The following is a 27,534-nucleotide window of genomic DNA, read 5'->3' as shown; positions in this document are numbered from 1 at the left end:
TTTTCGTCTTCAGCGCGAGCTTTTGCTTGGTTGATTTCGGACTTTTAGAAAATATATATATATATATATATATATATATATATATATATATATATATATATATATATATATATATATATATAAACACCAACTCCGGTATGAGGATAATGCCAGGCTAGCTCGAGTTCAAATATTTTCACCCTCAATATTTGAACTTTCGTAAAATAAGAACACTGTGTCTCATGAAAAAGACTGACTTTCCAACTACCATGCTGCATTATGGGAGATTGAGGCATCAGCAGTCACGTGTGCATGAATCTAATTAAAATGCCTGCACGGAAGCACTGTGGTTATGCTTCCTGTCCGTGATCAAGGCGAGAGACGCTGAAACATGTAGGACTAAAGGGAAGCTGGATGTGCGGCAACACTATGAATAAAGGTGTTTGAACTTGAAAGTGGGCCTCTTTCCTTTGCCTTCGTGAATCGAATTTGCGGGCTTCTCCGTGCCCGTTCAAGAGGCCGCCCTGAAGGGTCTGGGGCTCCCCAAACGGGGGCTTGTTGTTTGGATATATAAAAATATATATATATATATATATATATATATATATATATATATATATATATATATATATATATATATATATATATATATATGCAACGTCAATTTCAATTGTAAAGCAGTCGACTATTGTGGGACAGAATGAACACAGGGGAAACGAGCTGCATTTTAGAAATCCCTAGCCCAGAGATTACAATAAACTGCCAGAGGTATGGAGGTCATGGCGGAATAATACCAGCCAGTTAACAAGAGCCTTTGTTTTTCCTGGATTACAAAGACCCTCATTAGAAGGTCTTGGGTGATATTACTCTGGCCGGTAACCAAACTTACCAGCTGAATCCGTATTGCCAGTTATGTGGGAACACTACACTTCAGAGTTCTTCAGAAAAACCAGATGAAATGTGCATCGGGAAAAATGCTTTACATAATAGAAAAATGTGGACATTGGTGCACAAACATTGCTTTTGTGGTTATTGCTCTGTGAAAAATGTGGAATACTGCAGTAATACTTTCAACAGATCGCAAAGGTGCACCACTTAGCAGAATGACACAACAGACACATTACAAAATGATCAAGTCTGTGTCCATAATTTTCTTCAGATATTCTTCTTTTATTCAAAATGTATCAAAATCACTCATAATTGGAAAAACAGTGGACACGTTTCGTCCAGACAGATGGACTTCTTCAGGGCATAAAAGAAATATAGGTCACTCCTGAGGGGTATCAGCGTCAGGGTGTCCGTAATGTGTGATAACCTCAAACACAAAGGCAGGAGTATGGTTCAAGAGGAGTTCATGAGGTCGTAGTGTATAATTCCTTTAATAAGGGGCAGAAGCACGATTTAACAGAAGCTTTCCTGTGATCATAGTATATGAATCCTTTAATTAGGGGCAAGGTTAGCCAGCTATATGAAAATGCTGGAAGGAATTGATCCAGCAATCTCACCACATTGAGGAGCGCCAGAAGTGCAAGGTGTAATCATGTGGTCCCGCCTGAATTTGGCAAGGACCCGATCCGAAGAAACCTCCTGCGGCGTAACGACAGTAATGTGTCATTCTGCTGAGTGGGGCACCTTTGCAATCTGTTGAAATTGTTAAAATCCTGTATTGGATTGCATCGTGGCAGTGGATGCATACACAGTGTGCACACTCAATCAGTGGGGGATTACCACTTTAAGTATATCAACCAGGGATAGTAGGTCATGTGCTAGTCCTTTTGCAGGGTGCACTGTCAAAGTAGGTTTTACTGCAGTAATACTGTTGATGCTCTCTTATCAGATAATCTAAAGATAAAGTACCTATGCAGGACCGGGGGCAGTGTGTCCTCAAGAACATATGAGGAAATGTGCCCACCATAGATTAGATTATCAGCAAATCAAATAACATAATCAATTAAATAAGCCTTCTTGAGACAAGATATAAGTTAGAAACCATGCAGGTTTATTACATTATTAAAGTTCATTACAGAAGGCAAAATATGGTTAGTTTGAAAAACCCAGTCGAAATTCATATTAAATCGTATATAGGGAAATAGCATAATGCTCAAATTAATTTTAGGAATGCAGCATGACCTAAGCTTAGGGTCTGCCTCAAAAGAATTTTAATTTCTTTTAAGGCCAGAGCATGTACTGAATCAATGTGAATCAGGAAAGCACCAATGGCTCACCTCCAAAATTGAAACAGTAAAAATCACAGAGTCAGCAAGAGGTGAGCAAAATATTACAAAAAATCAGCAACTCACAATACAGAATAAAGCGCATCAATACCTAACACCACCCTAAAACCATCCGATAAATAAATAATATTTTGTCCCATTTTGCACTAATGTCATCGGATGTGACATTACAAATCTTGTTACACACAATCCAATAATAGATTTATTAAATGTATAGGCCCACCGAATTCGGGCAGAACAGAGGAAAGCTATCTCTGGAGTATACAAAGTACAACATTTTCATTGCTAAAGAGTAAGTAGGGTTACAAAACGTGTTACACTCAATAACATTTCAGTGCACATCTTGCTGAGTATGGAGTCGGTGAGAAATGTCAGTGAGAAATTAAACTTAGCCGAATTTCAAACACAAGCTGGAGTCTGGGTCAAGTTTGGCCAACACAAGGTCTTATTCACAAGCCTCTGGTGCCGTCAGTGCGTCACTTTTAATATGGGAAGAAGTGACATACCCTCGACTTGTAAATAAGCCCCACAGTTCTGTAAAGTGGAACTAATTTGTTTTGGTTGAAAATCATTCCTATCATTAAAATAGCATATGTTTATTAATTAAAAGTCTGCTCTAATAACAGCACACACCGGACTTACAGTACCCCTCAGTACTGTTGTCCAGCACAGCAGGTAAAGAGGCCCAGAGTGTTCCATGCAGGGAATCCCCTCCAGCTTCATGCAGCCTGATTGTGGTGCTTTCAATGGCACATTTTGATGCGCATCATAAGTCACTGTATTATCAGCTGCAGTCAGCAAGAACCTCAGAGCCAATGCACTCCACTGTATTGACGGCTCAGGCATAGGAAGTCTGAGCCAAAAGTCCCTGAGGTCGCAGGAATAAAAGCTAATTAATTCAATAAGCAGCAGTGACTCACCAGTCCCTGCCTCTCCATCACAGGCTGCGAGCTCTTCACATCTTAGATACATTTATGGAGTCACTTAGACCCGCCCAAGTGCTAAAAAGAGTGCCAATAACAAACCTCATCATTTTTTCACCCTTGCTTCCATTAGGAGCCGGTGTAAATTGCACCTGCCCCAGTTTTTGCATAGGTAGTTACCGCCAGATACCTTCAAGTGGTAATTACTTGTGTAACAAAGTGTGCTATGGGTAATAACATATGCAGAGCAGGTGCATAAAACGTGCTCACCTTATTCTCCATTACTAACCACTAAGAGGGGGTCAGTTTTCTCAACGCGGACTGGTAGTTTCTCAACGCGAGGGGTCACGAGCATACGCGATCACTCGCAATGAGAAACGTGACCTCCCCGCGTGGAGAATCTCGCCGGGAGGTTTATTTTCCACTCTCGCGATTGACAACTTGATGTTGCTCATCGCGAACAAGGAAAAAGTCTCGCCGGGATGTCATTTCGCTCGCTCGCGGTCGCTAACTTGATGTTGAGGACCGCAAACAAGCAAAAAATGCCCGCTATGCTACGCATTTCTGTACTGTGCTACGTGCAATTTGCGTAGCTCGTAGTTGCGCAAACTACGCGAGCATAGTGTAGTTTTCTGCCCAGGGCTAATTATTACGCGCTGAACACCGATCCTGCATTCATGCTGTCTACTGATGGATTATCTATTAGTCTAGGTGTCTGTTCCCAAGTTAAGGTGATAAACAAAACCACCTTACTCGTTTTAAATTGATAACATATTACTATGAGGGTGGAGGAAGGGGAATTGCATTCATATCCTCATTGGTCCCCTCCATTGAGGTCTGTATGGTCTAATACTGACCTATAGGGCAAGGTGCCTTTGGCTTCACTTTGGGTACTGAATTATGACCACTGTCCTTTTGTGGACTTCAATAGATGGTCTTACTGACTTACAAGGACATCGGACTAGTCTGACTCCACTGCAGTCCAAAGGACTTTCTCGGGCTCCATTTTTTTTTAACAAAGCGATGGTATTAAAATATTCCAGCGCCTTCTGAATGTTGCAAGTACAGTCCGCTTTCACCATGGCTGGTGCCCGAATGAAACAATAGTGCAGTGAGTCAGCATTCTGTTACCAGTGCCCACTATTCGATGGAGAACTAGGCATGTCCATCCATTCATCTATCCATTCATCTAGCCATCCATCTATCCATCCATCCGTCATCCAATCCACTAACCCACTGTGAAGAACAAGAAGAAGTGGTAACAGGGCCAGGGGAGAATATTAAATCATTACAGTAGTTGACATTCTCCTGATTGGCCAATACCACTTATGTTGTGTGTAAATTATGGATGATAGGTTTTTTGAGGCTGGGCCGCAGGAGGCAGATGCAGGACTTCCAGCACACATGTTGCCAGCAGTTGATTGGATGCCGTGCACAGACAACCAGAGTTTGGACAAACACTTCTTGGGCAGGTTAAGTAGTGGAAGGGGGCACCACACAACTTCCTTTGTATTTTTAGGTCTGGCCTTTGAGACAGATTTAGCTGTCTTGCCAGACTATAGTTTCTTCAAAACATATATTATGTGCATGCATGTAGGGGTTTTTCATCAGACTGTTAGGTTCTCAATCACACTTTGCTTCTGCCCCCCACTGCTTACAGTATGGGACAGTGGGTCAGCCTACTTCAGTCATTGGCTTCCTTAGTTTTGAGTGACTGCATTTTGCTTGTGCACAGTGTGGTCATCCCCATATAAAATACCATATAAAATATAAAATAGTGCACTTTATTTCCAGGTAATATAAGGAGTTGACATCATGATACCGCTCACAGTAGTCCTGAATTGGCAAAATCAGTCACTGAGCAAACAAGAGGGCTTCTGTAACATCTACTTACCTCGAACAAGAATATAAATTCCCTTTGGTAACTAAAATAAAAATTATATTTCAGCCATTCATCTCAATTGTACCACAACCCATTCATCTCAATCATATGGGGAACGAATAAGTCTATATTTGCAATGCCACAAGACCGCCACTATGGGGTTGATTCCGATTCGGTAAAATGCCCTCCGAATAGCTGTAGGGAGCTTTTTTCCCATACGAATCGTAAGTAGAACCGTACCCGTACGTACGATGTAGTAGGATGTGTACCCAAAGCAGTTCTCAGTACGAATCGTACCGAAGACCTTACAACTCACAAATCCGTCCGAATCGCATTCGGAACGCGCTGTACGCGATGTCCGCACGGATCGAAGCTGCATTTTCTGACCCAGCAAGTACGAATCGTATCGACAACACTCCGTACGACTTTTTTCTACGGGAGCTTAAAACGTCTGTAAAAGCAGATTTCGCCTCAAAATGCGTACGAAACGGACCCCCCCGGCTACAGTGCGTATACCCTATGATTGCAGGGATACGGTGCATCGGGGTACGGTGCATGCACCCCTGGATTTCAGGGGTACGGTGCGTATGTCCCTGTGCGTACACCCCATGTTCGTAGGTGTATGCACCGTAGGGGTACGGTTCGTACACCCCAAGGTCGTAGGTGTACGGTGCGTACACCCTGTGCGTACACCCCTTGATTTTAGGGGTACGTGCGTATGTGATAGTGTTGCCCTACATACGAATTGCTCATACGCAACGTTTACCGTACGAATGGCGTACTCATACCCTGGTCCGGATCGTACTTGGAGGGTCGAATCGTACGGTTCACTGTGCGGACCGATGTCGTACGGATTTACCCTTCATTTTCGTACGGTTCGCAACGATTCGGGCGTATTTTCTCGCAACGGATCGTACTACGCGATTCGGACGGATCCGTACGATTCGTACGGAAACGGCTACAAATACAAATCGTCGTATGGATTTGTTTCCCAAATCGGAATCGACCCCTAAGTGTTAATGGAATGTCACCTATATTTTATTAAAAACATTAAAACCATTATGAATTGCTCATCATACAAAATCCATAAATCAACATATTTTTTAAAAACATATAATTATTCACGTTTATATTTTAAATGCACATAAAGTTGATTTGTGCAGAGGGAGATGCAAAAACAATTTTTTTTATATTGAATATAAAAACAAGAATTGTGTCACATAAGCATCATATGTACATCATATCCAAATATAATAACAGTTAAAAATTGTTTTTCCTCCAAACGAAAATAAAAATAAAACAGGAGAGGAGAGAAACACACAAGAATGGCAGTACACGTGTTAGTGGTTTGTGGACTAATCTAGATTAAAAAACTCAAACGCCAGACATGTATATAGTCCAAGTGTTATTATCACGATGACTGGCCGATACACTGGATTTAGTTTACCCCAGGCGTCCATGCGTTTCGGTGGTATTTGCAGAATGGCCACCTTTATCAAGACAGATATAGTGTGTCTCTCCTTTTACAGTCTTCAAATAGATGCCAAATCAAATGTGGCAAGTGTCCTAGAAGCATAAGTATTCCTTTATTGCAAAATTGGTACACCGTGTATTATAGTGATATCCTCCTTCTCATCATACAGTCAAGTCGTGAATGTTCTATTAGGTTGTACCCGGCAGAATCAAATTAATCTGCTTGTATTATTCTTCCTTGGAAGTGGTTTATTCCAAGTCTTTATCTACGCGGTCCTCTAGCTCTTCACCCCCATGGCAGTGCTTAGGAAATAACTAATCAAAAGAAACAATTGACTGTGCTTTGTGCTGTGTCCCCAAGGGCCTGAGGTGAGCTGGCTCCCTGTTTGGAAACACAGGATCATTAAAGTTTCCGGGGAAGTACCAAGCAAAGCAGTGTGCGCGTGCTTTTGCAGCTTGAGACCCTCAAAAGTTGTGCCTTGTGATCGTGGGCAAGCAGGAGTAAGCTGAGTCTTGGACGCACAGAGTGCGTGTCGTGGTGCAGGCCAGGGCGTTGGAGAGGAACGCCTAGTCATTGTGTCCACCGAAAGAAGAACTGAGTCTCGGATGTGCAGAGGGCATTGGTGAGGAGTGCCTGGTCGTCATGTGCACTGGGAGAAGAGGTGAGACTCAGACGCGCAGGGACCAAGTCGTCGTGCAGGCCAGGGTGTTAGTGAGGAGCGCCTAGTCGTTGTGTGCACCAGGAGAAGAAGTGAGTGTCAGACGCGCAGAGCGCGTGTCGTGGTGCAGCCAGGGCGTTGGTGAAGAGTGCCTGGACATTGTGTGCACCAGGAGAAGAGGTGAGACTCGGCTGCGCAGAGCGCGTGTCGTGGTGCAGCCAGGGCGTTGGTGAAGAGCACCTGAACATTGTGTGCACTGGGAGAAGAGGAGAGACTTGGATGAGCAGGGTGCGTGTCACAGTGCAACCTGAAGTGCTGGTTAGGAGTGCCTGAGTAGTGTGTACACCGAATTCGAAGTAAGTCTCCACAGAGCTGAGGGCGGGTCTCGGTGTTCACTGAGACCGCCGGAGTGAGGGCCAGGTCATTGGGCCCTCGAAGTGAAACAGCAGCGGCCCGGACCAGCAGTCCCGGAGGAACTGAGCCGCCGGCCCGAGCTTGCTGTACCCAGTGACGGAGTTCTGGATCAAGGCCCAAGTCGCTGAAGTAGGAGAGGAGAGTGGGGTCACGCCCCCCCCACCCCTGGTAACATGGATCACCACCTGGGGTGGGGTGCAGGCCTGAAGGGACACTCTCTCGGCCTCTCGCTTCTGTCAGCTGCACAAGCCTGTTGCTTTGACTCGGATCTCAGCCCGTGCTGGCCCAAGGAGGGGCAGTACTGGGGCCGGAGTGAGAAGCAGTATCTTTTGTGTCATCATTGATCCATAATGGGGGCACTTAAACTGTTGTATTACACTTTGCATTATTGCTGCTAACGAACAATCAAACTGTTGTATGGCGCCTGACCTCATTTATGCCTGACGAACTACATGCTTGGTGCACTATGCACTGCGTTATTTTTCCTTTGCAGAGTAAATGATTGTAGCGTGGCGCATTGCATTATTCCTTCATTGCACAGTACCTGATTATAACGTGGCGTAGTGTATAATTTCTTCATTGCAAAGTACATGATTGTAGCGTGACACATTGCTTTGTTTCTTCCTGGTACAGGCATGCTGGTAGTGATACGCATTGCATTATTTCTTCATTGCACAGTACATGATTGTAGCGTGTCGCATTGCTTTGTTTCTTCCTGGTACAGGGCATGCTGGTAGTGATATGCATTGCATTATTCTTTCTATTGCAAAGTACATGACTGTGGCACTATGTATGGCATTGTTTCTCTGTTGCACAGTACAAGAGAATATTGTTACGCATTGCAGAAAAGTTTGTACTCGTTTTATAAAAACTTGTGTGGAGTTTATTTGTGGTGACATCATTGGGTAGCTGTGAGTATGGTTGCACATATTGTACACTCGTGCCTTGGAGATAAGCCTCACTGCTCGTGCCAAGCAACTAAGGGGGTGAGAAGGGCTATATCAGACTGTGTCCTTACTTAGCCTAACGTTGAAACGAGGGGTCAGGGACTCCTGCCTCCAGCATTTGGTGGCAGTGGTGAGGGATAAGGACCCCCACTTCCAACAGGATTACTAAAGAAAGCCCTTCTCAATCTTTCCCCCATCAATGTCTGGATCTTCACCATCCAGCCATGGAATGCAGGCAATACACCTCCACTGTCTGTGAAGCTGTCCTCACCGCCCTCTTTCGCCGTGCTAGACAGACGCATACAAAATGGATCCCTCTGGCTTCTACTACCCTACTACTAAGTCCTACTACCACATATGTACTACATGCATACAGTATGTTTCCGCAAGGCTATGTGTAACATGTAACTCACAGTACTTTACACAAGGGGCTAGTAGGCAGAACTCTCACTGATACAGGTAAAAAGGTCTGGCCACACCATAAAACACAAAACACAGCATGCTGCCACCACCACTTTAAGTGGAACATTAAGAACAAGGACAGTGGTGCTCTGTCCATTATATGGGGTGCTTGGTGTGCCCTTTCACGTCACAGGACAGGTCCTAGACCAGGCATTGTCAGGGACAGGCATAGGCATGACACACAGGCTAGATTAGTGGGATGTGAGTGCTACACTAAAAATCAAGATACCAGACTCACATGCAGTCAGGCACAACGGGCAGGAGTACACGCCCTTTCACCATGCATGAGACATACTTGTTCCAACAATAATATGTTTTGTCTTCTGCCAGTGGCCCATCATTGGGTTCCTCATTAGTCTTGGAACATGCAGATCTCACAAGGAGGAGGATAGGTGGATGTGCATCTCACCCTCCCGTGTGAGGAGCCTGGCACTCACCCACTGATGCATTGATGAAATCATCCATCCATCTAGGAATCCTTTCATCTGCTGACATTGATTATTACATGAAATCTATAAATTCATCCATCCATCATTCCACTCAACCATTGACATATTGATTAAATAATTCATGAAATCAATGCACCCATCATCCCACCCCCACATTGGTTATTTATTGAAATCCATTCATGAATAAATTAAGTCCAGGGCTCGAGTCGGGGTACCATGCGGGTGGACGGCATCCCCCCACTTATTTTATCGGGGGGACACCGTCCCCCTGTCAAACAGGTGGACTTCACTCTTTGGCCTCTCTGGGACGAGGAGCTCGGCACCTTTCGTGACGTCACTTCTCGTTGTGAAGTCACTTCCAGTGACAGCGTCCCCCCACTTCTTTTTTTACGACTTGTGCCCTGATTAAGTCCATTCATCTGTCGCCATGCAGCCGCCTGCCCACTGCTTGATGCACTAAATGAGTAATAAATTTAGGAAATGCTTCCAGGCAACACCTGTCCATCTCACTCACTAATAAATACTTTATTATCGTGATTGCTTATTAAAAAAAAATATCCTCCCTCCTAAATAAATATATCCACCCAAACCCTTCTGCTCATCCATCCATTGAAGCACTAGTTGAATAAGTACTTAATTCAATTAATCCATCACCTAGCCCACCCACCAAAACATTGATTAACTAATTAAAACATCAATCAATCCATCCGCCCATGGGCCACCCACCTACTCAAGCCTTGATGAATTAAGTCCCCACCCCCTATGCATCAACCCACCCATAATCACCCATCCATACTGTGTCCACTGGACCACTGGGGGTGATGTCTCTTTAAACGCAAACCTAGGAGGGATTACCGCGCTCAGGCGCTTAATCAAGGCATTGACAGGTCTCAGATAAGACCATGAATAGACAAAAAGAATTGACCTGCATCTGCAAACAAGAGCAGACGTGACCCCCGCGCGGGCAGCCCTGGTAATTAAATGCATTGCCTCTCTGTGCTGAGCCATCACGCTGTGATTTATTCATGGCGGGCAAGTCACGACCAGGCGGCTCATATTTTATCCAAACTCGATTTCGCCCACAGAGGGAAAAGTGGAGCCCTCGAAAATCACTATCCATTGTTGTGGCGCCAGAGCAATGCACAATGCCGCCTGAAACGTGTCAATGGGAGTGACGTCACACCTGTGGGTGCAGGCCTGGTCCCTGGGCATCCTTCTCTGCCCCTCTCTTTGTGCAATTGGCTGCTTTGCATGCGGCTGCCCAAGATCACAATGCACAGGTAGTAAATGTCCGCAGTCTACCTATCTTTTTAGAGGGATTACAGCTTGTATTTAGTTCCCAGAAGTGACAGTGGTAGTTTCCAGGAGCACTCGAAGCTGAACAACGTACTCACGCATAACTTCTACCATAGAGATGCATTACAATACTATTACTGATAGGAAAATCTATTTGATTGAATGGCATGAAGATGTACAAATATAGGCAGGATTTTCAGTGTGGTGAAAAACCTTTGCCTGCACCAGTGGTTCTTAGCCTGTAGTCTGGGGACCCCTTGCGCCTCTTCAAGGGGTCCCCGATTGTTTAGAAAATTAAATGAAAATATGATAAATAAAGGTTACATAAAGAAGGAAAAATGAAAATGTTAAAACTTTCCGTAAGTTTGGATGAATTTGAAATTGGAGACTAACAATTACGTTGGTATCCTTAGTTGATTTGTTGGAGAAATTAAAGTACAGCAAACAGAATATAGTATAGACAATAGATGGCCTCAAAAGAAATGCAGAAAAAGAGATCATGCATTAGGAGGACAAAGTGACACTCTGGAGTTCAGCATATCTCTCGTTTTTCTTTTAGATGTAAAAACTTTATTTAGAAAAGCTCCAGCCTTCCCATTCAAATACAATTTCCATTTTTCTATATTTGATTGTGAATTAGATCTAATATTTTAATATTTGTTTGATGTATATTTGTTTCTGCATTTTTGTGTATTGTTTTGAGGTGCAAATCATAGAAATGACTTATGCCATGGGTCCAATAATAGCTCATTGGGAGTCCCTGGATTGCAGTAATGAAACATTGGGGATCCACAGAAGTCAAAAGTTTAAGAACTACCGACCTATACCTCATGGGGGCGCAGCCTTTTCCTTCCTACACTGCAAAGGTAATTGTATCTGACTTCCAGGGGAGTAGTTTCACATAAATCTTCAAGGTGGAAAACTACTAGCAAATGTTTGCCAATACATCCCAATTTACAAGTTTGTGAAGCATTTTGAGACCAATATCTTGGGAATGCCCATATTCTTCCCCCTACAAATGGAATACAATTCAAGTAATTCTGGTAAACAGGAAGTGGAATTTACTTTTGCAAAGCGTTTTATTTTTATTAAGATCGATGGGGAATTGAGGCAAGCATAATCGTTCGCCAATCAGGCAGCAACAGTGAGGCTCTTCGCCCTCTGTGGTATTCCCTAGCACCATGGACGTCTGAGATCCAATCCCATTGGTGGTGCATCCTGACCTGCAACGGCATCCAAAGGTGAAGGATTCTTCATGGAAAATAATGACCCGGCTCATATTAATTGCGGGACTGCTGAAATGGCAGTGGGCATGAAAAGAGGGGTTTAGCGTGATTCTGGTGTGTTCACTATGCCGCTTAGTCCCCTGGAGGCAGCAGTAGAGGATACAACTTACCCACCCAGACACTGCGAGATGCAAACGCTCCTGAGCAGCACAAACACAAAGGGAGAAAAGCCATTGAATCATAAGCAGGTACCAGAGATAAACAACAAAGCAATCCAATCAAGAGCAAGTGGGCGGCCCAAAACTGATTTTAGGCATATGAAAGTTTCGAAAACAATTAGTGTACCATCTGGCAACCAGAGCTATTTTATTTGAGACCTTAAAAGATAGATACAGCGAGGAAGTAGTTGAGGTAGGACTTTGCAGGTATACAAAATCGAGATGTGAAATCCAATATGGGAATATTTTTTTCTCCGAATATAGATTAAAGGAGGATTTATGCATATGTATAAGTGTAGTTGTAATCACATTGTACTACTTGACATAGTAGTAACAGTAATTCACATAGGCATGGGCACAGATCTACACCTGCGTTTAGGCCTATCCTATCTCTCATGTGCACAGTTCTCTGCAGAGAGTGCAAAGAACTACACACAAGTAGTCCTTGTGTTTTAGGTGTTAAGGTGCAAGTGACAACGGGGAGTCGCAGTGAACTGGGGAATATTTACTCCAAAGTAGGATGAGGAGAGGAAAAGTTAAGGAGGGGCCAACGGAGGGTAGTGCAATTCGACTATAAAAGCACACCTACAAAAGTGTAAGTAGTTGCTATTCACAAAAGTTACACCCACATCTGCTCTACCAGTACATGAGTCCTGGTTACATCTGCTATGTTGTTGCCCCCGTCTTGCAAACGAACGTCGACGTCTACTTGTCCCAGTCTATCGGGTAAAATTACTGAGACATTGCAGGGAAGCATCTGATTTGTGCTTCAGTCATAATTCAGCCCAAGTTCAAGCAGGGCTGGGAAGTTTGTTAATATTATTTTAACTGCACTGCATAATGCCCAGTACTAAGAGAAGACAAGTCCTATCCTTATTGCATAAACGAACGTTAATGAAAGTTAACTATCAGTAATAAGCACTGTGACATTTTGCTATTGTCTTTCACACTATATACTCCCCCTTTTGGACTAATCAGTTAATTGGAATATATTGCCATCAACCTGAAATGCTGCTTTTGGAATTGATATTTTGCATATTGCCAGATTTTATAAATGTGTATACAATTTTTAATATTTGAAATTTTATTAAGTATCACTATGAAGTTTGTACATTACGGTTTTAATTAACTGTATAATAAATATGGAGTTGTTCTACCAGTACTACATTCCAAATAGGCACACCTGGGCGCACCGAATTCACATATCACACTAGGATACTCACAGGTACTGCAAGGGCAAGGGAATCGGATCGAAAGCAACTGAGGGAGGGAATAAGAATACCAACACAAAAACATATGCCAAAAATGAAAAGACATAAAAGAGAAAAATGATCAAACAATAGTACACATTAAAGACACCCTATGACCACAAATTGTAGACATTTTTAAAAAGTTAAATATAAAAGAAATAAAATGAATGCAAAAAAGATATGCTGACAACTGTATAAAACGCTTTGCAAAAATGTAAACATAACAGAGGCATATACCAGGAAAATTACACATGTGCAAATTGTTTATGAATTAGAAAAGAACACATGAATCATATCACATCTAACTCTACTCTGCATACACTAAAGACACATTATTGCACACTTCATGTCTGACTCCACAGCGTTTAGCTGCAAAGGGGGAGGAGGGTAGAGCCCAGGGTGTGAGCTCTATTTTCATGCTTCCACTTGTGATGATCAGTTGTGTATAAATGTTGCTAAGGTGATGCCTTCTCCCCCATTCTTTTCAATGTGCAGTTCTAAATAATGTAGGCCGAGTTCTCCGTCTACACTATGTAGAACTACAGTTGTCGGGCTGTAAAAACGTAGAGTGACCTTAGGGCGGAATTTTGAGTCATACTTAACCCCACCACTCACGTAAGGGCTGAAAATACATACTGCAACTACCAGGCATAAAACCCTGCATGGCGTATCAGAATTACATCTAGGAGGAGATTTACCCCCAAATTTACCCCCAGGTTTAGGAGAAAAATCGTGTGCATGGAGATCTCTGTCTGTAGATTTATCTAGTTAAATAGTTTGCAGGTCTCTATAGAGAAACAGTATATATAAGTTCCCCAACCATTGCACGTGAAGCTAACCTCCATGCTAGCATTATCTGTGACAGTGTTAGGGATATGATCTGGAAAGCAAAATATTCAAAACCAGTTTGTCGAACATAATCTTAAGCAAGACCCACGATGGCACATAGGGGGCATGCTTGTTAACTCTAATTTATAGGGCAGTTTTTCAAAGAGGCAAAAAAACAGAAACATGGAAGGCAGCAATACTAATCTAAGTCCTCTGATGTGGTAAAGAGCCCACCCCCAACTAACTATGCTGAGTCCAGAGCTTAATTTATCCCGGTGGTTTCTGGTGCTCAGCACCAACACTTGAATGGTTTCCGGTGGTTCGCACAGGCACTTAATTGTCAACACTGCACTTAGGACAATCTGCTACATGGTGGTGCTGCTCATCTAATTTAGAGATCAGCAGAGCAACGGTTGTTTATTTATTAATTCAATAAATATACTTTAAAAATCACTAATACCTGCCTCCCCAACCATTCCTTTAGCTTTGGGGACCTGGAATATTCTGAACGGTCCCACTTGCCGGCAAGAGAGATGGTTAGTAGTTGTTTTGGCAGTGATGACGGGGCGATGGGTGATGCAAGCCGCAGTGGCCTCCTGGTCAGGGCCCTGGAACCTATTATTTTACAAATTAAGCACTGCCCGAAAAATATTTACAACTTGTTGCTGCTGTGTTATCATTATGTGATCATTTGCTCATGACAGGTTCTTACTGTTGATCGCGCAGCGGTATTCAGTTTATCAACCTCAAAAAGATGAAGTTATGTGTGTATTTCCTGGGATTTAATGTAGTAGCCTGAGTGACACACAAGGGATCTCTGCATGAGGCCCATTATCTTTATCTATCTGTATATGATGTTTTAGTAAAGCCTAAACGACTCTGAAAGGGTCTCTTGACACTATTGAATAACAGGGAGATAGGGGTGATAACTCATTGCTATCATGAACTGACCATGCTAAGCAGGACGTCACTCCTTCTCATACCTCACAACCAAAGCATGGAACGACCTCCCACAACACACCAGGGCCTGTCCCTCGCTTCGCGAGTTCCGCAAGAGGCTGAAGACCTGACTCTTCGAATAACTCTGCAGGGACCACATGCCAACACACTGCTCCTGTGCCTGGATACCCGCACGGGTGATTAGTGTGCTGTACAAATCGACATAACATAACATAACATAATGGAGGAGTTAGCCAGGTCTTTCACGGTTCAGTGGCAAGGGTTAGTATCATTTTGCTTCTGCCACCTGCAGTACTTGGCAGCTTTTTTATATGACATCGACAATGGAATCTGCACATCACATCTTGAAGCTCATGGTTTATCAGGGATGTCAGAAACTTTTGTGGGGCTGTGGCCACATCTTTTGTGGGCCTCTCGGATCCAAGGACCAGCTCAAAATAAAGAAGACAAATAGTCTGAGGAAAAAAAAAACATACAATTTGGAGACACCTGGATGGGGGGTTACAATTGGCTGTGAGAAACAGGTCAGGCCCTCTGTTTTGTTAGTTCAAAAATAGTTATAATAGGAGAATGTGACAAAAAAAAGACTGGGAACTAGAGGGAAGAGCCCCCGCTGGCCTTCCCTTGGGATGGCCATACGTTTATTGCAGGGCTTCTCAAGCCCACTGCTGAGATGCCAAATGGGCCATGATATGGCCGCCCGGTAAGGCCAAGTGAATCAATTGTATATTAGCATCAACTCCCAATAATGGTGACTGCATGCCCACAGCTCACAGCCCTGCAATATGGACCACTGAAGATGGACAGGGTCAACAATGAAAAGTTTGAGAGATTCAGGAACACTTTAAAGAGAGGCACCTGGTGTCTTTGTGTTCATAAATGTATAGTTGTTACTATAGTTGATAATCTTTCGGTAACCGTACCATGTTGCCAACGCTCAGGAAAGCATTGGCAACATGGCAGGCAAGGAAGGTGTTCTATGTGGAAGTTTTGGGTGACATGCAAACTCTGTTAAGTCCGCAATGTTTTTTGCACAATATACAGATAAAATAAAGGCATGACCAGGGTGCTTCATGAATAGTAATGACCGCAGTGCCTTCAGGTAAGCAGTAAGTACACTAAAGACCAGGGACCCTGCACACTGATTAAAGAACACTGATGAACCGACTGTTGGAACAGAATTTATCTGCGGATTATTCTTTCGACAGAGGAGACATCTTCCTCTCTCCCCATCTCCGCCTTTGATGGTCATCCCTTCAGAAGGAGCCCCTCAGGTTGAAGGCTGACCCTCGGTCTACAGTGCTGTCGAAACGGTAGGACCAGTGAATAGTTTGCAGAACAAGGATGTGGCTGTCACACCACCACCCAACAGCAAAATTCAGTTGTGGGTTTCAGGATTAACAGCCCATAAGCAAGTAATATTGTCATACTCCATCCAGTGTTACAAAACATCAAACTGGAGCAAACAACAGCTTCAGGCAATACAAATGAGGGGTGGACAACGCCAAGACCCGAAGGCAGCGCATGGTCGTGTTTTGAGCGGCCAGCGGAGAGCTCGCGGGTGGGTTGGAGCATCAACACATGAACTCTGGCACACTATCCGAGATTTGCTGGGGAGGGGATCCGGTAAGCATTAGCTTTCCAGTTTTCCCTTGGCAATTTATGATCCTGATATGAACTTCAGTATCGCAATCAGAAAAGGCTGTGCTATGGGCAAAGGAAACCCCAAAGACGTGAGCTGAACTTAAAGCAGAATCTGAAAATGACTCACATCCAAGCAAATCAAAAATACTTTATTTAGACAATCAAGTCCATTAAAGTGCCAAGTGCCATAAAAAAGATTAAAAAAAGAAGAAGCATTGCATAATTTTTGCCGTATTATGTTTAAAAATAATTGGCAAGTAGCAGCTTCTCAGTTGTACAGGTTTAAACAATTCATGTAAAAGAGATGGTTTAGAACACATTTTTGATGAAAAAATATGATGTTTAAAATTTACCTTCTCGAAAACATACAAAACAGACAGTTTTCACTCTTGACGAGGAATTTCAGCGCCTCGTAAGGTAAACATAGCATAATAGTCAATGCACTTTTCGAATTGCAGCCATATAATTTAAGCACATCATTAATAAACAGAGAAGAAGAATCTTTAGAAGTCGGAACATATAAATGAGCCAATTGAGTCAAGAACATGACTCAGTATATGTCTCAATGCAGCTCCTAGCTCACCTCACAGCCTGTCGGCAGGGGTCATGTTTTGGGATAGCCAAGGGTATCACTAAAACACAGGGGCATATTATCAAGGGGGTTTATCTCTGCTTTTTTGGCTTTAAAAGCCAAGAAAGCTAAGATAAAATTATCTCTCTATTACCTGCATGTCGCTAACACCAGTTAGCGACAGCTAGTAGGAGATAGTGACCATCTTGGGCCCCACTTTGCATGTCAGTGATATTTATCACTAATGACATGCAAAGTGGGCGTGCCAAGATGTTAGCGACTGGAAACAGTCGCTAACATCGCTATCTCCTATTATCAACTTTTGGAGATATTAGCGCTATCTCCAAAAGCTAACACTTGCCCTGAGCAGTTCTTAGCCATGTTATCCAATGGGATGTGGATAACATGGCTAAGAGCATTAGCTCGGTAATGCATGAATATCGCTGACTTTTCAGCGATATTCATGCATTGCGGCGATTTTTATCGCATTTGCGATAAACCTTGGTAATACCAAGGTTTATTTGCGGTAAAAATCGCAGCAGCTCAGCGGTAAATTTTTGTCTCTAACCAAGCAATAGCTTGCTTGGTAATATGACCCCGTGTACCTGGAAAAGGCATAAGGACAGGTGAATAGGAAAAGCAATGCACATCATTTGACCTCTCTTAATGACGTAACAGGGCTGACCCTTTGTCACACCCATCATGGAAAATCTACACCCTACTGGGCTATTTTATTTTGTAAAATATATTTAGAATACAATATTTATGTCTGACGATATTTAACATACGATATTTTGGCATATAACTGCTTATGCTACTGCCTTGACTACTGGGACCAAAGGTAGTCAGGGCAATGGCAAGGGTATCATATGGCAAGTCAGGGGTCCTGAAGTGGTTGCTCCCCCTAATTGACAACTCTTAATAGCCACCCTATGCTGCCGGATACAACCTCTTTTGACTTGTTTGCATCCTCTGTTCTTTAACCGATCCGACTGATGAAGTAACAGTGGCTTTATCCAATTTCGTAAGATGATGTGCTTGTGGATGTTGTCAATTACTGTTTATTTACATGCTTCAGTCTCGAGGTTTCAATCAAGATGCTTTTTTTTAGAAAAGCATAAAGTCCTCATATTATTAAAACCAGAGTTATGGCTTTGGATTTTGTATTCAAGTCCAACACACCAATTATCCCCTTCTGGATTTTGTCTTGTGTAAATTGAAAGAACATCAGATTATGAACTGGTGATAAAATTAGGGGTGTGTGAAATTCGGGTGTTTATGAGTATTTATGCGAAATGCAAACTGTCCTTTAGTGCTTTATTTTAGCACAAAATGCATCCTTCTGTCAATTTTTGATGCAAAGCGCATTTTGTGTAAAAAACACAGGTGACACGAGCAACAGCTGCTTGCATTCTGGCCATTCATGGTACTTGTATGTATGGTAAGGTTTTGCCTCATAACGTGCATTATCCTAGGATAAAAGGCAGAGTCTCCCTGGCTGAGATTCAGACCTGTGTGTTGCATGATCTAACCACATCTCACTAAATGAGTAATGCTTACGTATATTGTTGATTTCTGTGAGGTCTTGGGGTGTTATTCACATTGTACAAGTTGTGTTGTGTTTGGGCGGCAGGGGAATAAGGAAGGAAACATTTCATCCAAGTTCTTTAAATGTTCTTATCCACTAAAACAACAGACTAAATAGGAGCACTTTATAGAGAACATTTCATTGTAACAGGAGCACCCTGAGCATGCTGTGCTAGTGCAAGGGGGAAAGAGCCTTTACATCGTGGCTTGAACCACGCTGTGCCTTAACCCCTTCCGTGCGGGGGTAATTCCCCCGCTGTGCTGGGGGGCGGGGGGCTCCCGCAGCGCCCCCATGCTCATGACGAGCTGAGCTCGTCATGAGGCACGGCGCTCGTGTGCTCATGACGAGCTCAGCTCGTCATGAGCACACCCGTTCCTGTGGAACGCTCAGCACAGCAGGGGAATTATCCCCGCATCCGAGCGTTCCATGGCTCATGACGAGCTGAGCTCGTCATGAGCATCGGAGCGCCGTGCCTCATGACGAGCTCAGCTCGTCATGAGCATCGATGAGGTTAACAACGCGGTACGAACCACAAATGCGTCTTTATAATGCATTCCTTTACCACACAAGGCGTTACAATGACTTGCCTTAAGGAAAGCGTTGTTGGGCTGATGTTGGACTTCAAGTCCGACATGTTCCCTGCTATTGCGCAGACTCGAGTTGGCTTAGTAAATTATGCTATTCCAAAATCCAGCGCTTTGCCTAATCCAAGTCGTTGTAACAACTTGCATGCTAAAGCAATGCATTGTAAAGATGCATTTGAGGTTTGGACTGCGTTGTTAAAACAGGCGTGGCAAATGCCTGCATGGTTCCGGCATACAACCAATGCAAGGACTTTTGGAGCCTCAAGTAAATGACATTTTTCCATTCAAGAGCTCACTCTTCCTTAGGGTATTCTTCCAGTGCAAAAAAAAGCTTTGGCATAGTTTGAAATGTTTTTTTCACTTTGCATGTGTGCTGTAAAGTTCAGCACTCATTAACAGTTGGAAACGTTTTGAGAGAAAAAACTTTTCTAAAACCTTATGCCTGCCTCGAGGAGGCATACATTTTTGGCACAAAGTCCTGTCTACCTTTTTTAGTAGATATGGCTTTAGGTCAAATTACATGGGTGGTTGCATGGGAATGCCCATGAAAAGATCCTTGACACAAAGAAGCGCAAATTATGTGTTATTTTGGGTTGTATGACGTTACAACGCATGCCTTTACCACGCATGCTGTTACAACGCAGGTTTTACTACGCATACCATTACAACGCATAGCGCTTTGGGGTGCTGGATAGTGAATAGTTTAATTTACTATTCCAACTCCAGTCCCCGTGGACACTAGGGAAGGTGTTGGATAGTAAATTAAATATATTCCCTATACTAGAGCGCCCCCCAGCGCAATGCGTTGTAATGGTTTTCGTTGTAAAACCTGCGTTGTAATAGCACTGCGTGGTAAAAGTTGCGTTGTAAAGGATGTTTCCCGTTATTTTGCCTTACTTTAGGAAACTTTCCAAAACAAATCAGCATTTGCTTTAGAAATGTAATTGCGACACAACACTGTGTGTCAGGTTGATGCCACTTTTATGATGCAAACCCAGCACAAAGTGTAGCTAAATTTCCCCCATGGTCTGATTTCAAAGGAAGCAACCTTTCTACAATGCCATAATCCTTTAGCATGAAAAGTGGTACCACCAATGGTTGGGGTATAGTTATTAGTGTGCATGAATATGTACACACCACCTGATGTTTGAACTGCAGTCACCATAGAAAGAACCCGAGTGCCTTACTATCAGCCATCTTATTATTATAATAAAATATTAATAGAGCGTGCAGCCACCCATGTGCGGGCTTCCTGGCACTGGCAACAACACATTGAGGACATGTGAGAGGTTTTACTCTGCTTGGGTGAAAAAAGTGAGTTTTAAGCTGTTTCCTAAAGCTGAGTGGATTCCATAGTTTTTAGACGAGGTAGCCGAAGGACTGTCCACCCTCTCTTGCTCTCCTGGCTGTGGGAACGGTTAACAGAGAGATTGTTTGACTTCAAATCTTTAGAGGTAGCATAGGAAATGATAAGATGTTGAAGGACACGTGGTTCCTGAGAGTGCTTTACTCTTTGGTCAGTGCAGAGGGCCTTAAAGTCTACTCTCTCTTGTACTGGCAGCCAATTAAGTTGCACCAAGGCTGCTTGCAGGGGCGGCTCTAGGCTCATGGCGGCCCTGGGCAGGGAGCGTAGGTAGGGGGGCCCGGAAGAGGTGGTCCGGGCGGGCGGAGTTAGGGTGTTTGGAAGTGGAACAGAGCCGGAGGCCGCCAAATCTCTGCCAGGGGCCGCAACGCAAATATGTATCAATCCTCAGAGGATTATTATATTAAGGATATATATTGGCTGGGTGGCCCCTGGGGTTTGGTGGCCCTGTGCAGGTGCACAGCTTGCACATGCCTAAGGCCGCCCCTGCTGCTTGGGCAGATTGTTTTAGACAGTCCCACCAATGCTCTGGCTGCGGCATTCTGAGCAATCTGCTGCTTTCTGATGACATATGATGGGCTGCTCCGATAGAGTGAATTGCCATAGTCCAGTCGGGAGAGTATAAATCCCTTATGTAAAAGATTGGGCTTCATTTCAACCCAGGATAACAAGGGTTTAAAAAGTGTGATTTTCATGCGTACTTTTTATGTCTTGTTGTACAGTGTATAATATGTGGATAGACATTTGACGTCTGGATATTTATGTATATAAAAATGAAACTTAACTAAAAAACCTAGTGTAAAAAAATCTGGTTGACTAAAATAAGTAACCTAAACCAATTTCTTGTGTGTGTGTATAATTTTGTTGGTATAATGTTTTCTGATAGCGAGTAGATGAACAAAGAATACTAGGTGGTAGATTTTTTCTGTGTGTAAATTAATACCCCTGGACAGACAATTTGTAGTATCTGTCCTTTGACTAGAAGGTTCCTTAGAAGAAATACCAGAGGCATCACTGTATTTATTTTGTTGTAACGTCCCAGATGCCTTTTGGTTTATTGGGTTTCCCCTGAGATATATATACAACTATTAAATGGCCGCAGGGGATTCCTTTGAACACAGAATCTTGTTCATTTTGACGTACTTTTCCATTTTGTGTTTACTTTGTTCTTCGAAACAATGAGAGGTCTATTCAAAAAGTCATTTTGGAGTATTTAAAGCAGTACTCCGATAGTACTCTTAAGAGCCTCTGTGAATTGACCTTAAATATCTAAAATAGGAATAAAATGTGAATATTCAGGCAATATTCATAAATGGTTAGTACGTATAGAAAGGAGAGTGTCCTCTATGTACTTTTACCAATAAGGAGTTGGCCGTTTTGGGGCCGGCTCACAAAGCATGTGAGAGTACATAAAAGAGTCCTACTGTACTACTACTTCCTGTACTCATAAATCCATTTGTGAATCAGCCCCACAGATAGAAGTCAGCGCCATATAAGCAAAAGGACAGCTGGCCATTTTTACACTGATGAGTTAAACATGGCCAAGTCACCTGCATCTCTAATGACCCGGCTCCAATGTAAGAGCTGTGTGTAAAGTATTCATATTTAATGGGAGAAGTGAAATGTTGTATTATACTATGTTAGTCTGATTTACCTTCTCCCTGCAATGCATCCTGTGGCCAACATCAAGGTGCTGAGCATTGCTGAGGATGAGAATAAAAGTTAAAACTGATTTGCACTTTTTTCAGTCGAAAGCGCTCTGAAATGGTTCCTTATTTAGAGTTCTCCACTATCAGGAGAGGTCCTCTCTGTGGCAGATACTGGGAAAGGGGATAGGGAGTATCTCAGTGCCCTTGTAGATCACACCTGGCTCTTTTAAGGATAGCTACCTTTACTCAGGGCCAGACTGAGAATGCAAGCCAGCCCTGGCAATTAAGTCAGACCGGTCCCAAGGGAGGGGGATGCTGGTGGGAAACACTGCTGCTGCTTTTGTTACAGGGGGGCGATATTGCAGTACTGCTGCCCCTAGTAACAAAATGGCCCTTTCCTGTCCAGGACCGGCCCCTCCACCCTTCCGGCCCACTGGGAAACCCCCCAATGCCCGCTGCGGCCAGTCCGGCCCTGCCTTTACTACACAATGCTTTTAACAAGCAGCCTTTACCACCCGCGCCTTTACCACAAAAGCATATTTGTGTGCCTTTACCACGCATGCCTTTATCACGCAAGGTAAGTTTTGTTGAGGTAAGCGAGGATAAGTGTATATATATCTGTGTGCGTATATATATGTGTGGGTGGTTGGAAGTAATCTTGATATATCCTATGAATTTTTTCAATTGTAATCACTATATATCTATATAACATTGAGAATTGGTTTCCCTCGCTATCAGCCTGCCTCTTGTGTTTTACATCTAGCGATAGATGCTGAAAGGACATAGTATCATTCAATTTGTTATTTCTTTCATTCCTTGTATCATGTTTGAAGCAGTATCTGACTGGAGTTATGATTTCTGGTTTCAATCGTGGCTTCTGATCTTCCGCTATTCCCAGTGGGTGCCGCATTCATCTCCGCTGCAGTAGAGGTGATGATGTGATGTTGGACAGAGCCTTTCTTCCACTTTGAAGCTCTTGTGCATATCCCAGGTGGGAGGATTTTGGGCATGAACCCAATTTTTTTTTCAGAGCATCTATCAGACGCTGTTGGACATTATTCAGCAGCTCATTGTGTATAGGTATTTTGATATACAAATGGGATATTTACATGATACTCGCTGCTTTGAAGAGTTTAACTATAGGCATCCATTATTGTTTACCAAAGAACATTATTCAGGCCCACCTTTGAGCAAGCAGAGTCATATGTATGCAGTTTTACCTTTTTGCTTTGCAAAAAAGTAGTTTACATTTTCCTGGCAGATAAATATATATCAGCGTGACACAGGAAATGTAGTCAGCTACATTGATTACCTTTAAACCTGGGTTCTAATCGCAGATTTGGCTGTAGATCAAAAATATAATTATCCATACACATTGGCTAATATGCTATTTTGTCCATTTTTGAGAGTGGTGAGGGACCTTGACCTCAGGAAAGGCTAAAACTCATGAATGGCTCATGATGTCCCCTCAACAATGGAAATAAAATGCATACTACACTCAAGACATCTCCATCTATACTTTAGGCAATGGAGTTTAATGTGTATTTGCTTAAAAAAGGTATTTAATCTAAATCAAGATGCAAGGGATTAAATGTGGTCTGATAGGTAAAATCTCATTGAAGAGTCCTCATGACTATTAGCAGAGTTGTTTCCTTCCTTGTGTACAGTAATTATAGCATCCAATCTGTGAGCCAGTAAACTTTTTTTCGCCATATTAATTTTTCTGTAGTATAGTAATGTTAAGGAATTGAACCTCTGTCCTTTATCCACTTTAGTAATGAATGTGAATGTACATTTATTAGTATGGTCCATAATGTGCTATTGGGCCACCTTTATTTTCACTGAATGGTACAAGTATGTATGTATGTTATGTATATGTATTACCTACTGGTGGTCGTCCGTAGGTAGTTATAGTTAGGACCTAGTTTCCATAGAAAAAATGTTTTTGTTTTGCCAATAACGTTGGCGCCATATGCGAATTTTCACGGAATTTTCAAAACTAGTACGAGACTCAGTTCAGCTACTGTGTTGAAAGCTTCAGAGTGAATCGTGATGCTGGGCCGAGAAAAAGGGGGGATCCCACAATGCTTTTTACCCATGCAATTTCCCATAGGGTTTTGAGCATAAATACAGCCCAAACCACTGAGCAGAATTACACCAAATTTGGGAGGAAGCTAGATCTTTGTCCAGAAAGTTCCCTTTCTGTTATTTGGTGTAAATCCAGTCAGTAGTTTTTCAGATATTAAAGGAAAACCAAATGTGTATATCTAGGGACGCGGACCCTCTGCGTATCCAACCGATCTTGTGGAGAGTCCCAAAAAAAAACCCCCAAAAAAACCCTGAAAATAAAGAAAAGAGGGCAGGGTAGGAATACCCTGACTCCCTTGCCCTGGTGTCCCCTAGGGACCCCACCATAGGTCAAAAACCTTTGTTTCAATTTGTCCCAGAAATACCGTGTGGATCTGCAGCAAAATTGAAAAAAAAAAACCAAGCATGGTAGCCCGCGCTTGTTTACAATATAGCCCCTCGGTGGGCCTGGTCCTGGGGGCATTTAAATTGCGAAATTGAGAAAAAGTCTCCAGTGACCTTGTGTGTATGTAATATCGGAAATGTGATTGTTCCTCGAGGTCTAGATCCATACATCTGTGATGACATGAATCCTTGCTAGAGAAGAATAGGAGACTACAAAGAAGGAAATATCCACCAAACAAGGGCTCTTCCTCTTAACTATATGAAGTAAGTGCCTTTTTTGTTTGGTGGAGATGTCCTCATATGCCTCAGCATCAAGAACGCGTCACCAAAATCAGCGCTAAATGCTCTGGGGGCCTTAAGGTAAGTTGTTCATCATCCTGGCAAAAGGGAGAAGACCTTTGCATACCACTAATGTGCACGGGGCGTGGCCAAACAGGCGTGATTTTGCAAATTTGCATACTTGTAATTCTAAGAAAGAAAAAAACATGGGTTCTGCTCTAACAAGGAGAGGACAAGAAAGAACCCGCTTGCCACAGTCACTACAGATTGCGCTCTGATAGATCAACGATGCAATCACCTCTATTAAAATGGGGTTCAGGGGGTGTAGCGGAATGTCCAAAAAATCATGTCCCGAAGGAGTCCTGGGTTGACTTCTTCAAACCCCAATACGCTGACACTATAGGTCCACAGGTAGTTCCCTCTCCAGATAGGGTTTTCTTTACCAAAGGACCATTTACCCTTAAAGATGCACATGAGGCAATGGATGGAGTGACCAGAGGCAGGGCACCAGGTATTGACGGTATACCGGCTGACGTTTTCTTATTAGACAGAGATAGCTGGTGTAAATATTTTGTATGGCTTGGGAATGCTATTGCGCAGGGGGCAAATATTCCCGCAACGTGGAAAGGTGCAGAAATAATTCCAGTTTACAAAAAAGGAGATAAGGCTTTAGCAAGCAACTACAGGCCAATCAGCCTTATCGACTGTGCTCAAAAACTGATGGGAAGGCTGGTTCAAAACAAGTTGCAAGCCTGGATAGTTGACAAGGACATTCTTTCGCCTTATCAAGCTGGATTTCGCCCTTTAACCAGCTCTGTTGACCAAGTGTTTCATTTTTTAACTTTATATTGGAAGAACGTCACCCTGCTAAATGGCCCCCTTTTTGCTGTTTTTGTTGATCTAAAAGCCGCATTTGATTTAGTTCCCCGTCAAAAACTTTGGGATGTTTTAAGGGATTTAGGAATAAGCCCGGAATTACTGACTTTGCTTGTAAGACTCCACGAGAACAACTATGCCCGGATTAGGTGGGGTACGCAGGGGGAGGTCACGGAAGCCTTTCCTGTCGAGAGAGGAGTAAGACAGGGCTGTGTCCTGGCCCCCACGTTATTCTCCCTTTACATAAACGGCATCGTGGATTTCTTGAAGCAAACTCCGACGGATGCTCCTTTATTAGATGGGAAGCGAGTTCCAGTACTTATGTTTGCGGACGACACTCTGCTGGTCTCGCGGACCCCCAGCGGTCTGCAAAAGACATTAAACGCTTTTGGAGAATTCTGCCGGATCCGAGGCCTAGAAATAAATACATCAAAAACAAAATTTATGAACCTGAATCCCTCCAAGAAATACAAGGGGAAAATGGTTCATAATGGGGCTATTCTAGAAGAAGTCGACGCTTTTACCTACTTAGGCATTTCTTTGAATGCTAGCATGAATTGGAGATCTCACATGGACTTTGTATTGTTAAAATATAATCAGTTGACAGGGGCAATAGCTAAGAAGTACAATACTTCATTTACAAAACCAATACAGCCAACATTGGAGATCTACGGCATGAAAGTGCTGGGTGCATGCCTCTATGGGTCAGAACTTTGGGGCTTCACCAATTTGAATTCTTTATCAGTGGCAGAAAACAAATTCCTGCGAGGCTTAATCGGGGTTCCACAGAGCACTCCCTCTACTCCTCTCCTTTATGACCTGGGGAGGAAAAAGATTGGGGACATGATTAGACTACGCCCCCTCCTATACTGGAGGCGTATAAAAACTACCCCGGAATTGAGCCACTATGCTGCTGCCTTATTGGATGTTGACAACTCTGACACCTTTCACAAAGTAGTTTGGTTAAAAGAGGTGAGGAAACTACTACAAAAATTGCACCTTGAACACTTGTGGTCCGCAACTGACCCAGATGATTTCCCATCCAAGAACACATTAAAAAACTTATATTGGGAAATGACAAATAACGCCGTATTGGTCTCCAGTCAACCTCCTGCACTGACATCCCAGTTTTTAGAGATAAAAACTCTCCCTATGTTTGAACAGTACTGGGATCTGATCTCCAAGCCTCTAGATAGGAAATTGTTCTTCCAGTTCAGAGTCGGCACCCTGCCCCTAAATGCTTTTACTGTCAAATGGTCCACTGATAATGCCAGCACATGCTCTTATTGTAAATCCCATGTAGAAGAC

General features: G+C 43.0%; 1 protein-coding gene across 1 annotated transcript in view; it reads right to left on the bottom strand.

Annotated features, from left to right (window-relative positions):
• The window catches only part of LTK (leukocyte receptor tyrosine kinase), a 655,467-nt gene that overhangs the window by 321,653 nt on the left and 306,280 nt on the right, over nt 1-27,534 (bottom strand). The window lies entirely within an intron of this gene.

The sequence above is a fragment of the Lissotriton vulgaris genome, chromosome 9 (assembly GCF_964263255.1).
Source record: "Lissotriton vulgaris chromosome 9, aLisVul1.2, whole genome shotgun sequence".
NCBI lineage: Eukaryota > Metazoa > Chordata > Amphibia > Caudata > Salamandridae > Lissotriton > Lissotriton vulgaris.
The sequence above is the reverse complement of the archived record's forward strand: the minus strand, read 5'-3'. Positions and strand labels throughout refer to the sequence as shown.